The sequence below is a fragment of the Onychomys torridus genome, chromosome 14, assembly GCF_903995425.1.
Source record: "Onychomys torridus chromosome 14, mOncTor1.1, whole genome shotgun sequence".
In the NCBI taxonomy this organism is placed as follows: Eukaryota; Metazoa; Chordata; class Mammalia; order Rodentia; family Cricetidae; genus Onychomys; species Onychomys torridus.
In genome coordinates, this window is record NC_050456.1 from 49,110,675 (window position 1) to 49,124,642 (window position 13,968).

Here is a 13,968-nt window from a genome sequence, read left to right on the forward strand (position 1 = left end):
CAGCACTGGGAGGCAGAGGCAGGTGGATCTCTGAGCTCAAGGCCAGCCTGGTCTACATAGTGAATTCCAGGACAACCAGAGCTGTATAAAGAGACTCTGTCTCAAAAGAAAAAAAGAGAAATTTTCACTATTTCAAAATACATATTATCACTGGGCAATGGTGGCTCATGCCTTTAATCCCAGCACTTGGGAGGCAGAGGCAGGTGGATCTTTGTGAGTTCAAGGCCAGCCTGGTCTACAGAGTGAGTTCTAGGATAGCCAGGGCTATACAGAGAAACCCCCGTCTTGAAAAACCAACCCCCCCCCCAACAACAACAACAAAGTATATGATATTTAAACAGAATGTGTGTGTGTGTGTGTGTGTGTGTGTGTGTGTGTGTATGCATCCTAATTTTTTCCCCATTCACTGACGTGGCATCACAAGTAATTTACTCTATCTTTGAAAATAAAGTTCTACCCAAGTGTGCTGACTCAGTTTAAAGTGGAGGCAGGAAAATCAGAAGCTTAGGTTTATCTTTAGCTACATAGTGAATTTAAGGCCAGCCTGAGCTATATGTGCCCTTGTCTCAGAACAGAATACAACAACAGAAAACCAATGAAGATCAATGTTAACGTATTTCTGGCAGCTCTCCTTCCTTTGGTTATACAGCCCCATACTCTCTTGTTTCGAATCCTTCATTACCAGTTATGTGAAGATGAGCTTTCTTGTATATTTCTTACTCTGTCCTTGATAATTTCTTTAGGACAGAACTCTAGAAGCTGAATTGGGGGTGTCACTGTGGCAGTGAGTACTAATTGATACCAGTGTCGGAGTAGGGTACACATTACGGGAATTCATCTTTTTGACCCTTAAGCCCCAAATGTCCTGAGCGTTGAGCCTGTTAGTTGGAACGGCCCCTTCATGCCCTGGCTGCCATGTTGGTGGCTTTGGGCCGCTTCCTGCTTCATTGGTTTTGTATTTTTGTTTGTTTGGGTTTTTTTGTTTGTTTGTTTTTATTTTTATTTATTTATTTATTTATTGAGACAGGGTTTCTCTGTGTAGCCCTGGCTGTCCTGGGACTCGATTTATAGACCAGACTGGCCTCGAACTCACAGATCCTCCTGCCTCTGCCTCTGAGTGCTGGGATTCAAAGCGTGCGCCCCCACTCCTGGCTATTTCTCTGCTCCCTTTTGTCTGCTGTTCTTCACTGCTGTGCCCCCATCTCCACCTCTGTAGTCAGTGGCTTTTGGAAGTGGTTTATTTAAATTCTTTTAAATGTAAATTTTTTCAATTAAAAACGACTTTTTATTAAAATAAGGTTATGGACAGATTCTTTTTGAAAATAGAGTCATGCTTGATAACTTGTTGGAAAGTGAATGAAGCATGCATTCGGGGGTTTGCTGCCACTTAAGAGTGCAGCCCAAGTTTCTTATTCTTACCCAGGTCACGGATAGATCAGGTGACAAATGTGTTGTGTTGAACTAAAGCCGGCCTAATCCTCCATTCTCAGCTCTTAGAAACCTAGCAGGAAGAGCGCTCGGCTTTAGCTTCTTATTTGGCCTCTTTAATGGTTGAATTCTTGATTTCCTTTGCCTCTGGGTTTTTTATTCCTTCATTTTTTCCTTTATTTTTCATCATTAGGTCTCATTTTCAGGTCTTATCAAAATGTATTTTAAGTTTTGTGTATGAGGTGTTTGTATGTATGGGTTCGGGGTGCCAGGGTAGATGTGTAGAGGTCAAAGGACAACTTCAGGAACAAGTTCTCTCCCTCCACCCGTGAGTTCCTGGGGTCAAGCGTGGGTCAGCAGGCTTGTTGGTAAGTGCCTTTACCCACTGAGCCTTCTCATGGCTTGTTAAGGGGATGCTCCCCAAGAATGGGAGTGGGCAAGTGGAGTTGGGGAGACATTTTTTTTCCCTAAAGATTTGTTAGTTTATGGTTATTATATTACTAACTGTTATATTACTTTCTGTGATGTATTTGAAATGAATCCTCCCCCACCCCTGGTCTTTTTGTTTTTCAAAAAAACGTAGTCATTTTTAGACCTTTAAAAAAACTCAATCAGTTTTTCTTGGGAGAAGTGGGCAAAAGGAGGATAGAAAGAGGGTGGTTTTTGTTATGACTAACACAGCATGACACATAAAGACACATAAGCTTTTATCTTGGAATCTAGCTTACTCTTCTGACAAGTTCCCTTATGCTGAACTTAGTACCCATTCCAATCCTGGAGCACAGTGATTGATGCATGCTGGCATATAACCAGTGTGACCCATAGAGTCTAAAATGCCCTTCCCAGCCTCCTGTGAGGAGATGCAGTAGTGACTTCCTCTGAGGCCAGGATGTCATTTGAGATAATGGGAAATGCACTGCTCATATATCCTTGTTCACTCTATCTGTGGCCATCTCTGATTGGTGGCCCCTCAGCACTGTGGGTAACTGGACCAAATGGACCATTGTTTTGGAGATAATTAAGATCTGACTTCCTTGTATAGGACTAGGGAATGCCTGTATAACCTAGTCTGTGCTACCTGGGTTGTGGCTTTGCTCAGGTATATGTTGCCATCAAGGCCACTCTGTGTTTTGATGGGTGCTAGTTAATCTCATGTCCTCCAGACTAACCTATAGCACTTGCTCTCCTTCCCATCTCCTTGTTATTAATCCTGGAATTTCTCTCCCTTACTGAGAAGGTAGCTTGCTGCCTTTTTCTTAACATCATCCTTGCTTTGGGCCCACAGTGAGGCAGAATATCATGGCAGAGAGAGCATGGTGAGAAGACCTGCTTTCCTCACGGTAGCTGGGAACTAGAGATGGATGGGAAGAGGCCGGAGCAGGTGTGACCTCAGTTTGACACCAGTTAGAATGCAAGGAAAAGTTAGTATGGTGAGGACGACAGTGTTCGTTGTCAGTTAATCAGTCACCTGGGAAGAGTGAGAGGGTGTCTGGATCAGGTGGGCCTGGGATGGTTCTGACTATGTTAGTTGATGTGGGAAGAACAAAGCCCACTGTGGGCAGCACCATTCCCCAGGTCTGCAATCCCAGACTCTTTAAGAATGAAGAAAGGTAAGGTAAGCACAGATAGCATCTTGTACAATTCCTCTGCTTGGACTCTAGATATAAGTAGTTGCTTTTAGTTCCTATTTGATATCCCCACAATAATGGTCTGTGTCCTGGGATTATAAGCCAAATAAACCCTATCTCCCTTTTAAAAAAAATATCTGCTGAATTTGGAGTCAGCATTATTACAAGCACAATGGTGATTCAGGATATTTTTGAGTTGGAGTGACTTCTCATATTTTGCTTCTCAGAGATCTCCCTTCTCAGGCTACAACATGCTGAGGCACAGTTGGCATTCTGACTCCTCACGTCACCAGGGTATCCATTAAGTGCTGGATAAGAATCAGGAATTTGAGCTGGAGCTACAGCTCAGAAGAAGAGTCCTTGTTAGTGTGCAAGACCGTGGGTTCATTCCCCAGCATAGGAAAATGAAAACCCATCAGACTTCACTATTCAAAATACCAGTATTTTAAAAACAAACTGCTGGTGAAATTATTAAGGCCACCCAACATAGTTTTTTTTTGTTTTTTTTTTTGTTTTTTTTTTTTGAGCTGAGGATCAAACCCAGGGCCTTACGCTTGTTAGGCAAGCACTCTACCACTGAGCTAAATCCCCAACCCCGGGCTGTTTTTTGTTTTGTTTGTTTGTTTTTTTCCACCCTACATAGTTTAAAGGGAGGTTTATTTTGTGGGGTAACTTACAAGTGAAGGGATAGGTAACAGGGTCTGGGAAAGGTGTAGCACAGTCCAGTGGTGTTCTCTGGAGAACTCTGCTCAGCCTACCTCCAGTGTCCAGGGTCCAGGAACCAGGAGAGCTGGCCCATCCAGATCTTGGGTGTTAAGGGCTCCTGTCTCAGCCTCGCCTTGTAGGCGTGACCGTTACCGAAGCTTCAATGGGGGTTGGAGCCTCCTGGTCAAAGCTGGAATGGCTACCCACTACAAGAAACACAAAAGGATGCCAAAACCAAACAAGAAGTAGTAGGTAGCTCATGTCTGTATTTTTGGAACTTGGGATGATGAGGCAGGAGAATCACTATGAATTTGAGGTCAACTTGGGCTCCAGGGTAACACCCTGTCTCAGAAAAACAAAAGGGGGCTGGAGAGATGGCTCAGTGGTTAAGAGCACTGCCTGCTCTTCCAGAGGGCCTGGTTCCGTTTCCATCATCTACATGGTGGCTCACACTGGAACTCCAGTTCCAGGAGATCTAGTGGCCTATTCTAGCTTCTGTGGGCACCAGGCACACAAGTGGTACATAGACATACATGTAGAAAAACACTGAAACACATAAAAATTTCAAAAGTTTAAAACAAAAAATATAACATAAAACACAACAAAACCACAATAATAATAATAATAATAATAATAATAATAATAATAAAACGAATTTAGCAGTAAGACAAAGGGGCTGAGATAGGAGATTTAACCATATGTGGTATTGCAGGTGGTGGGCCTGAGTAGGTCCACTCATAGACTTAACTTTGTATTTTGCTTTTTCTTATACCCAGTTTATCATACAATAGAGGTTCAGAGAGGAGTGGGCTGATGACCTTATTCATCAGCTGTAGGTCTTTGTGCTAAACACTTAACTTTCTATACTGATAAAATATATATTAATGTGTCAAATAAGAGTCCTCTAAGTCCAAGCATTCTATAGTACATCCCACCATTTTTGGGAGAGGGGCCAGGATTTCACTACTTAGCATTTGCTGGCCTGTAATTCCCTTTGTAGACTAGGTTGGTCTTAGACTCAGAGATCTGCCTGCTTCTGCCTCCTGAGTGTTGGAATTCAGGGTATGCACCACCATACCTGGTAATTGGGCACTTTTAAAGGAACACATTAAACCAATAAGTAAAAATGGTCTCTGGTTTTGTTGTTGTTTGTTTCTTAATGAGTGTTGAGAACCCAGGAGGCATCCACAATGTTAACATCTTGTCCATCCATGAGGCCTAGTTGTGAGTTGCTCTCAGGGAGCCTGTTGAAGAGTCTCTGGCTGTGGGCTTTTGTGCAACTCTGGTCCGCCAGTGACTCTGTCCTACTCACCTTTGCTCATACTTGGGCATCAGCTAGACAGAAGACATGTATAAAGGTAATGTTTGCATGACTAGCTGGGTAAAAGATTCCTCTATGAATGTCATTCCTTCTGACCTGGCAGAAAGGACATTTTCTAATCCATCCCTGTGCCTCATTCCAGGCCCAAAGAGTACGTTGGCTTTTCTTTGTGTAACACAGATTTGTACCAGTGGGCACAATCTAAAACTCTTTTTCACAATCTCCCAGAAAGACACAAGCCTCGAGTTTCTACCAAAATGGAGTCATTATGTTGTTCCAGGGAAAAGGGACCAGCCAGCTGGCCAAAAGGAAGACTCAAGTGTATTTTTCTGCCCTCTTCTATAGAGGGTCTCTTACTGCATCTAAAATGCCGACATATCCTGTTATATCCCATAGAGCCACTGAAAGCCTTGGTCTGGCTCTGTGTCCCTCAAATCAAGATAGCAGCACTTGGCCCTGGAGGTCTGAAACACGAGTTGTAGAGCATATGGCTTCCTCCAGGCTCTTGGATAAAATGTGCAGGACCAAAGCTGGCTCAGAAAAGGGACAACCTCAGACGATGACTGGGGGGTGAGTATTTCTTTTTAAAACGTCATACAAGTGCAGAGCGCTTGGCTGCCGCCCCCCTCTCCAACCATCAGCAGAGCGTGACCTTGGCCAAGATTTTGCCTCATCCTCTCGGCATTTCAGCATGGAGTTGCATGGAGTTGCGTTTCAGCTGTGGAATGCCTAACCAAAAGCACATGCTGTGGTGGCCACTTCCAAGGAGCAAGTTTCACAAAAGTGCAAAGAGCATTGTTCTCTCAAAACAGCGGCTTTCCCTGAACCACACCTCAAACTGGTGATGTTTTGGCTCATCTGTACACGGAGCTGGGGTGCAATGTAGTTCTCCTATGGCAGAAACATACATCTAAAGAGTACAGCTGGGTGGGGTTTTGTCAGGTGTGTGTGCCCAAATAACTGTCAAGGGCTAGAATTTAAATCTGGCATGGCCTATGTCTATAATCCCAGCATTTGGAAGGCTAAGGCAGGAGGATCCGTGCAAACCAAGGCCACCCCAGTCTACAAAGCAAGTTCCAAGCCAGCCAGGACTAGCAAGACACTCTCTTAAAATAGTCTGAAATAGTACTGAGGACTGGCAACTTAGCTCAGGGAACTTGCCTAGCATGCTGGGGGCCCTGGGTTCAAAGTCCCTAGTCTGGTTTTTAAAAGGGGGGCAGGAAGGTGGAATTTCAACTGTCTTTATGTTATATACTTCTAAAGACTGGAAGGTTGTATGTTTACTAAGCTGAGCAAACTCAAGCAGTAATTTCAGGTCGGAAGTGCTAAAGATTGGGTATTCAGAACCTGAGCATTTTTCCACACTTAGGGACTACAGCAAAACCTCATGAAGTTTGATTTTAGTAAGTTAACTTAAAAATAGTTGCTATGTGCACCTAGAATTTTCTTTTCTTCTTTTTAAGTGTGGATGGGTGGTTAGCCTGCATGTGTGTTTGTGTGCCCTGTGTATGCCTTTTGCCTGCCTACAGAGGATAGAAGAGAGCTTCAGGTCCCTTGGACTAGGAGTTACAAAGGTTGTGAGCCACCATATGGGTGTTGGGAATGGAACCCAGGTTCTCTGGAAGAGCAGCCAGTGCTCTTAACCACTGAACCATTTCTCCAGCACCTCTTTGTTCTGTATGTTTGAAATTTCCCACTACAGATTCAGAATTCCTTAGTATCTCCTGAAGCACTTGCATTTCTGCTAAACAGTGCTTAGCTGCCACTAAAAACAAGGGATAGGTGAGTCTCTAGACAGAACACCTCTCCCTGCCTTTGAAACCAGACATTCTGATTTGAAATTTACAAATACAAGCTGGGATAACTACTCCCCTTCCCAAGTCATCCTTCTCTTTGAACATAGGGTTGACCTAAAATTTACTTTAAAAAAAAAAAAAAGTATTTATGTATACAGCATGTATGACTGCAGGCCAGAAGAGGGCACCAGATCTCATTATAGATGGTTGTCGGCCACCATGTGGATGCAGGGAATTGAACTCAGGACCTCTGGAAGAGCAGTCAGTTCTCTTAACCTCTGAGCCATCTCTCCAGCCCCCTAAAATTTACTTTTGAAAAGCCAATTTCTCTGGCAAGGAGACTCTGATTTGTACAAAAAGGTTTAAGCACATAAATCTCACATAGCCTTATGGTGTAATATTCCCACCACTCATGGCCAGAGAGCCAGGGAAGTGTGTGTGTGTGTGTGTGTGTGTGTGTGTGTGTATACGTACGTTCTTTTCCCACCTCCCCTGGGAGGGAAAGGAGCAAGTGTGGTTTTGTATGGCCACTTCTGCCTCCTAGTGTGTGTGTGTGTGTGTGTGTGTACATTCTTTTCCCACCTCCCCTGGGAGGGAAAGGAGCAAGTGTGGTTTTGTATGGCCAGTTGGCCACTTCTGCCTCCTAGTGTGTGTGTGTGTGTGTGTGTGTACATTCTTTTCCCACCTCCCCTGGGAGGGAAAGGAGCAAGTGTGGTTTTGTATGGCCACTTCTACCTCCTAGTCATCTTTTGTACTTCCTGTGTGGCAGGTAGCTAGGGGGTCAGCTCTCCCACGTCAACACTTCCAAAGACTCACACAGTCCAGGGAAGGGAGTGGCATTGCTGGTGTCCTCCCACTCGAGATGCATTTGGCTCCCTGAGTCCTTTTATTCTTGTCCTTTCACGTCTCTCCTCTGTGTAACCCCCCCCCAACCCCTCCGTCCTCCAGAGCATCCTCTCCGTTGGGCAGCGCCTCTGAGTGTACCCTCACATAACGTCCCTGGCATCTGAGCAGCGCCTGCCTTCTGACAAGCTTGAAGAAAGGCTTTGAGGCTTCGAGGCCGTGGTCCATATGCTAACAGGAGTGGCCTGGTGGCTTAGGGGGTGCAGTGGGATGAAAGAAGGGGTCATTGGAGATAGGGTGGGCTCTTCCCACTCAGCCTGTGATGTGTGCTGGACTGGTTCCCTCGGCCTTTGGCTGCAGCCTTTTCTGGGCAGGGAGATGGAATGAGGCAAAGTGCCTGGTCTGTTTTAAATAGCTTCTGCTTGCTGCAGCCAATAAGCACAACAGCTTGGAAGGCGAGTGACCCTTCCCAAGAGATTTATGTTGCGCCAATGCTCTTGCCTCCAGCGCCACTCCAAAGCCTTCGGCCCTCTCTGACCTGACTCCACTGATGTGAGCCAGCCTCTCTGGATGGTTTCTCCCCAGGCTTGTCTGGCTTGAGTGTTTGCTACACTTTTATTGGCTTTTGTGCTCTGTCTTTCCCTGGAGCGGTTTTTTTCCTCCTGTGTTCTCTATCTTTCCATCACTTGTGGTCTGGGTCTGCTCTGCCACATACTCATCTCCATCTGCTGCTGCCTGTCTGCTTGTCACGGCTTTTTGTCCTCTTGACCCCCCCCCCTTCCCATAGCCTCCTGGGGGGATAACCTAGGCCCTCTGGCGCTCATGTGCAGGTGGTGAGGCAGAGGAGTCCACCCACTGCAGCAGGGGGCCCTGGGACCAGGGGGTGAAGGTTTTTGTCAGTGTCCCATTAATTACATCACCAGGATGCTGCAGATGGAGTACAGAGGCTAGGCTAGGTTCTGAAGGCCACTACAAGACGTAGAAGTAACTCAAGGTGTTCCCTAGATTCCTAATAAGACATTCATGGAGGGAAGCTGACAGTTTTTACTTACAGTGGGTGGTTGACAGTGGGGATAGTTAAGGTGGAATTACCCACCTTGAACGTTCTCAGCTGTGGGCCAGTGACAGCTCCAGACTGGGAAATGGACCACAGTGATGGCAGCTGGTTCTTGGCCATGTGTCAGTGTGATGTGAGGAGTTAAAGCAGAGTAGGGCAGAGGAAGGTAAGGGACGGAAAAGTGATGGCCAGTGCCCATTCAAGACTATAGTCAGAAAGGAGGAGGAGGAGGAGGAGGAGGAGGAGGAGGAGGAGGAGGAGGCGGCTGGGTGAGGGCTCAAGGTCATTAGGAAAACTGATAGGGAGCTAGCATGGGGGGGGGGGATGGGGGGGGGGGGTATGGGCATAGGACTTGGCCTGAGATGCAACGGGCTGGCCCTGTCAGGGGGAGGCAAGCAGTATGGGGTGAGGCCAGGAAAAATAGGCCCCTTTGTGACTTCCTCCCCATTCAACCTCGCTCTATTATCTTTTTCTTTTATATGTCTGTCTTCACGTTGCACATCAGAAAACAAAAAAGGGCAGTCTGCCTTTGAGAGGGAATAGTGGGTCGGATGCACTCCTCCTTAGCTGACTCTGGTTGATCCAGCTGCTTGTTGGAGCTGTGGAGAAGCAGCCCCTTGCCAGAGCACCTCAGTAGAGTCCCTGTGCAGCCCAGTAGCCAGCAGCAGTGTGTCCCCCATGGGACTTCTCCAGGCCACCCAGCTGGGGAGTGGGGGTGGTCCAGCAGTGATGGGGCTGGGCTCCCGTTTGCAGGAGCTGAGCTGTGCGAAGGCCTATGGTGGAGGAAAGGGAAAGAAGAGACTTCCTCTTACTTTAAACAATTGTTTTAGGTAGAGGGATAATGTCAAAAGACAAAACAGAAAGGCACAAAGGCTGCGCAGTGGGAGACTTGCTCCTGCTCCTGTTCCAGGTTCCTTCCTCAGAACCATCCCGACATTCCAATTTCTTGAGTGAATTTTTCCAGTGTCTCCTTTCTACGTCTGGTATAATCTGAAAGATTTCAGGTTTTTGTTTTTTTTTTTTCTTATTTTTGCCTTTTTTTTTCATGAGTATGTGTGTGTGGTATATGCGCATTTTCGCATATGTGGAGGCACATGTGTGTGCAGGGTCACATGCATGTCTGTGCACATGCACGTGGAGGCCCAAGGGCGATAGGGGAACCCTCCCCAATTGTTCTTTGAGGCAGGACCACTCAAACCCAGACCTCATCTCCTAACTTTGCTAGCCAGCTTGCCTCAGCCATCCCATCTCCTTCTTCCAAGGCTGGAATTACGGCCAAGCTGCCATGCCCCATCTGGCAGTTATGTGGGGTTGGAACTCTGAAATCTGCTCCTCTTGATTATAGAGCAAGCACTCTAACCACTGAGCCATCCTCCCACCCCAGCTTCCAGATTCTTGATCAAGTAGAATGTTATAAATCATTCAGACATGTGTGCACATTGAAGAGGCTGGGGAATCAAAGGACAAAGAAAATTGCATTCCAGTTAGTGCTAATAATTCTTTCCAGGACAGGAAATGATTTAATATTAAATAAATGAGATCTTAAAATGCTAGTCCTATAAAGGCCATTCCAAGTGCACTTGAAACAAAGTACCACTCCCTCTTTTAAAGATTTTTAAAATGTATTTTATGTATGAGCACACACATTGGATGGCTGTGGGTGCTGGGATTTGAACCTGGGTCCTTTGCAAAGAGCAACAGTACTCCTAACTGCTAAGCCATCTTTCCAGCCTCCCTTTCTCCCTTTTTTGGGGTAGCTTTAGTCACAGCAGTCCTCCTGTCTCAGCTTCTCAAGTGTTGAGAGTACCAGTGTGTACCAACACCTGCAATTAAGTCCTATTTTAAATGCAAGAGGCCCAGGTGTGTTCTCCATGGTCATCAGGTTGGGTAACGCCAGGTGTCCCACCTCCCAATTGCTGCAGCTCCCTCCATTTTAAGACAGTGGCCTTTGTAAATATATAGGAGTCAGAGAGGGAAAAACTAATAATTAGACACAGATTTAAATTTTTTTGCTCCAGTCGACAATTATGTGTCACTAAAAATTAGTAACTACAGGAAAGAAATCAGTAATTCAAGGGAAACTGTGAAGTCCACTTCTAATTGAAAAACAGGGTGGTATGTGGAGTGAGTAGAAAATTTCTTTTTTTTTTTTTTTTAATAACTTTTTTTTTGGAGCTGAGGCCTTGGGATTGCTAGGCAAGTGCTCTACCACTGAGCTAAATCCCCAAATCGAAAATTTCTCTAAAGAAAAATGAAAGAAAGAAAGAAAGAAAGAAAGAAAGAAAGAAGGAAGGAAGGAAGGAAGGAAGGAAGGAAGGAAGGAAAGGAAGGAAGGAAGGAAGGAAGGAAGGAAGGAAGGAAGGAAGGAAGGAAAGGAAGGAAGGAAGGAAGGAAGGAAAGGAAGGAAGGAAGGAAGGAAGGAAGGAAGGAAAGGAAGAAAGAAAAAGAAAAACAGACCCCATATATTCCTACATACACACATATCCGGATACACGGGCCTTTGGAAGGGACTGGGGCAACAGCCACCATCTGAAGAGATTGTTGTCTGTCTCCTGCTGGACTCCAGGCTGAGATCTGGGGCCAAGCAGAGGCACAGCACCCCCACCTCCCCTAAGGACTATGGGAGTGGGAAGCAGAGGCAGCTCTTTTCTTGTGGAGGAAGGAGAAGTGTCAATCTGGACTGAGAGGACAGCTTGTGAATGGACACAGGCAGATGCCAAGGGACGGGAGAGGGCTGAGGAGAAGTACCTGACAGTGCCATCTCTGAACTCCATGCCCTGAGCCCAGACAGAAGGCCCCCCGGCTGTTTACCGCTACCCACCCAGCACGTGAGGAAACGCCCCACGATTTATATGCTGGTAAAATAGCAAGATGCCTCTTAGAAGTCTTTTTGCTGTGGCACTGAGAACAATTTCAGTGTGCAAGCCAGACTGATGAGCCTTTTGATGGCCTTGGAAGTGGCTTCAGTGAGAGAAGACATGTTCAACTCTAAACACTAGCTGTAAAACCCTCAATTTCTCTGAATGGTGCATTTCCAGGCAGTGTGGGTCTGGTGTTACCCGCCTCCTGCATTAGCATTATCTTCCTGGTCAGTTATTTTGACCAGTAAGGGATAGAAATGGTGCTTCAGAAAACCGTGGTGATCTTGGCTGTGCTGAGAGCTCTAGAATATACACCAACCCCAGAGTCCACTTCCCAGCTTCACAAAGAAGAGGGAGGCGCCGGGCAGTGGTGGCGCACGCTTGTAATCCCAGCACTCGGGAGGCAGAGGCAGGCGGATCTCTGTGAGTTCGAGGCCAGCCTGGTCTACAAAGCGAGTTCCAGGACAGGCTCCAAAGCTACAGAGAAACCCTGTCTCGAAAAACCAAAAAAAAAAAAAAAGAAAGAAGAAGAAGAAGAAGAAGAAGAGGGAGGCGTTGATTAGAGGTGCCATTGAACGAGAAGAATGCAGGCCGAGAGTGTGCACCTCTTTATCTTACATTCTCTTGGGTCTCAGGCTTGATCTCTTTGACCCTGAGCCAAAGTTTGCAAGGGACCTGTTCTCATGTTCCAGGTGATGAGAACCTTGGTAAAGGCATAAGCATTCCTAAGAACCTGAATCTAGGGCCATGAAGCAGGACATCTGGCAGACTTGGGGAAAAAAATGGCAATCCTTCATCCTCACTCAGGGATCCAGAAGCCCTAACTTGTGATGTGCGTGGCCTCTCTCCCTGTCTGGATGCTGGGTACATGGTAGTCACTCAGTGCTGAGTTTTCCTCCTGTGCTTCTAACTGTTCATGACTCTACCCTACCTACTCTTGCATTCTTTCCTGAGGTCTAGAGAGCCCCCCCCCCCCCCCCCCCCCCCCAGAGCTCAAATTCAGTTGAACAGCCCTCTCAGACCTTCCCTCCGGGGCTCATTTCAGTTCACGATCCCTTTGAGCCAAAGCGCTTCTCTACTAGGCAGGACATTTATGTTCTTCTGAAATCCTTTCTCTTACCCCCACACCCATCACCAAATCCTTTGAGTCTACCCTTTCTCCCCTGCTCTAGGCAGTCACTACCCAGATCCAGACTGGTCACATTGCTGGGAAGGTGACAGTGTTACTGTGACCTTCCGTCAGTAGTCCTTGGCTTACTCACTAAATTTCATACCTGCAAACTTCACACTGTTTTAAAAGTTTGGCATTCCTGAACAAGTACAGATTTCTTGTTAGGGCACCGGAGATTGTCCCACGCCCGCCACATTGCCACTACTGGCCTTTCAGCCATGTGTACCATTCCTGTGCACCCAGACATGGTAGGTCTAAGGCTCAACTCCCAGTGACTTCCGAATGGCAACGGTGCCCCTCTGTCCCTTTACAGGTCCTTGCTATCTGGGATTATGTGTTTGTTTCCTGTTGTTAATTCTAGGGCCCCTCAAAGGCTAGAGCCAAATTTTATTCACGTTTGTATTCTCCAGCACCTAGAAGGGTCTGGCAATGGTAAGTATGCAAGAAAGAAAGGAAGAGTCTAGAAACACCACCCCAGCAGACAAATGGACACCAATGGACAATCTCAGGAGGCTATTGACATTTTTATGAGACAGAAAATGGTGGCACGTGAATGGCCACAGACTGCCCCTAGTCATTTATTGGCTCATCTGTTTACCAAGTCCAGATATTTAGAACATGTTGAGATGTTGTTCAGCACTGTGCCAGAAACCCACAGTATAGTGAGGAAGGCTCCTGGCCTGGCATCATGGCGGGCCATGTGCTCTCCTTTAAGAACCTTGGCCACTGAGCCCTGCAGAAGCTGTGGAGAAAAGAGAGGCAGAGGTGGTAGAGTTAGGGAGGTTGGGGGCCTTGAGAAGGACTTCGTCTCCAGGACCAGTTCTCCTGACTCCTGGCTTTAGTAATGCGTTTCTTTTAAAAATGCATCTTTGCTGTTAATAAAGAACATTTGGCACCTTCCTAATTAGTGCAAAGCCTCTGCAGCAGGATTAGTCCCAGTGCAACAGCTAGCTCAATTCACAATCAATTCTTTGTTCCGTCGGTTGCCCACCAGAATGGAGGTCGTTCCTTCCCTAACTGATTAGGCCCTGGCTTAGTGAAGAGACACTATGACCTAAGCAATGTGAGGAGGAAAGGGTTTATTTGGCTTATACTTCCACATCACTGTTCTTCATAAAGGAAGTCAGGACAGGAACTCAAACAGGGCAGGAACCTGGA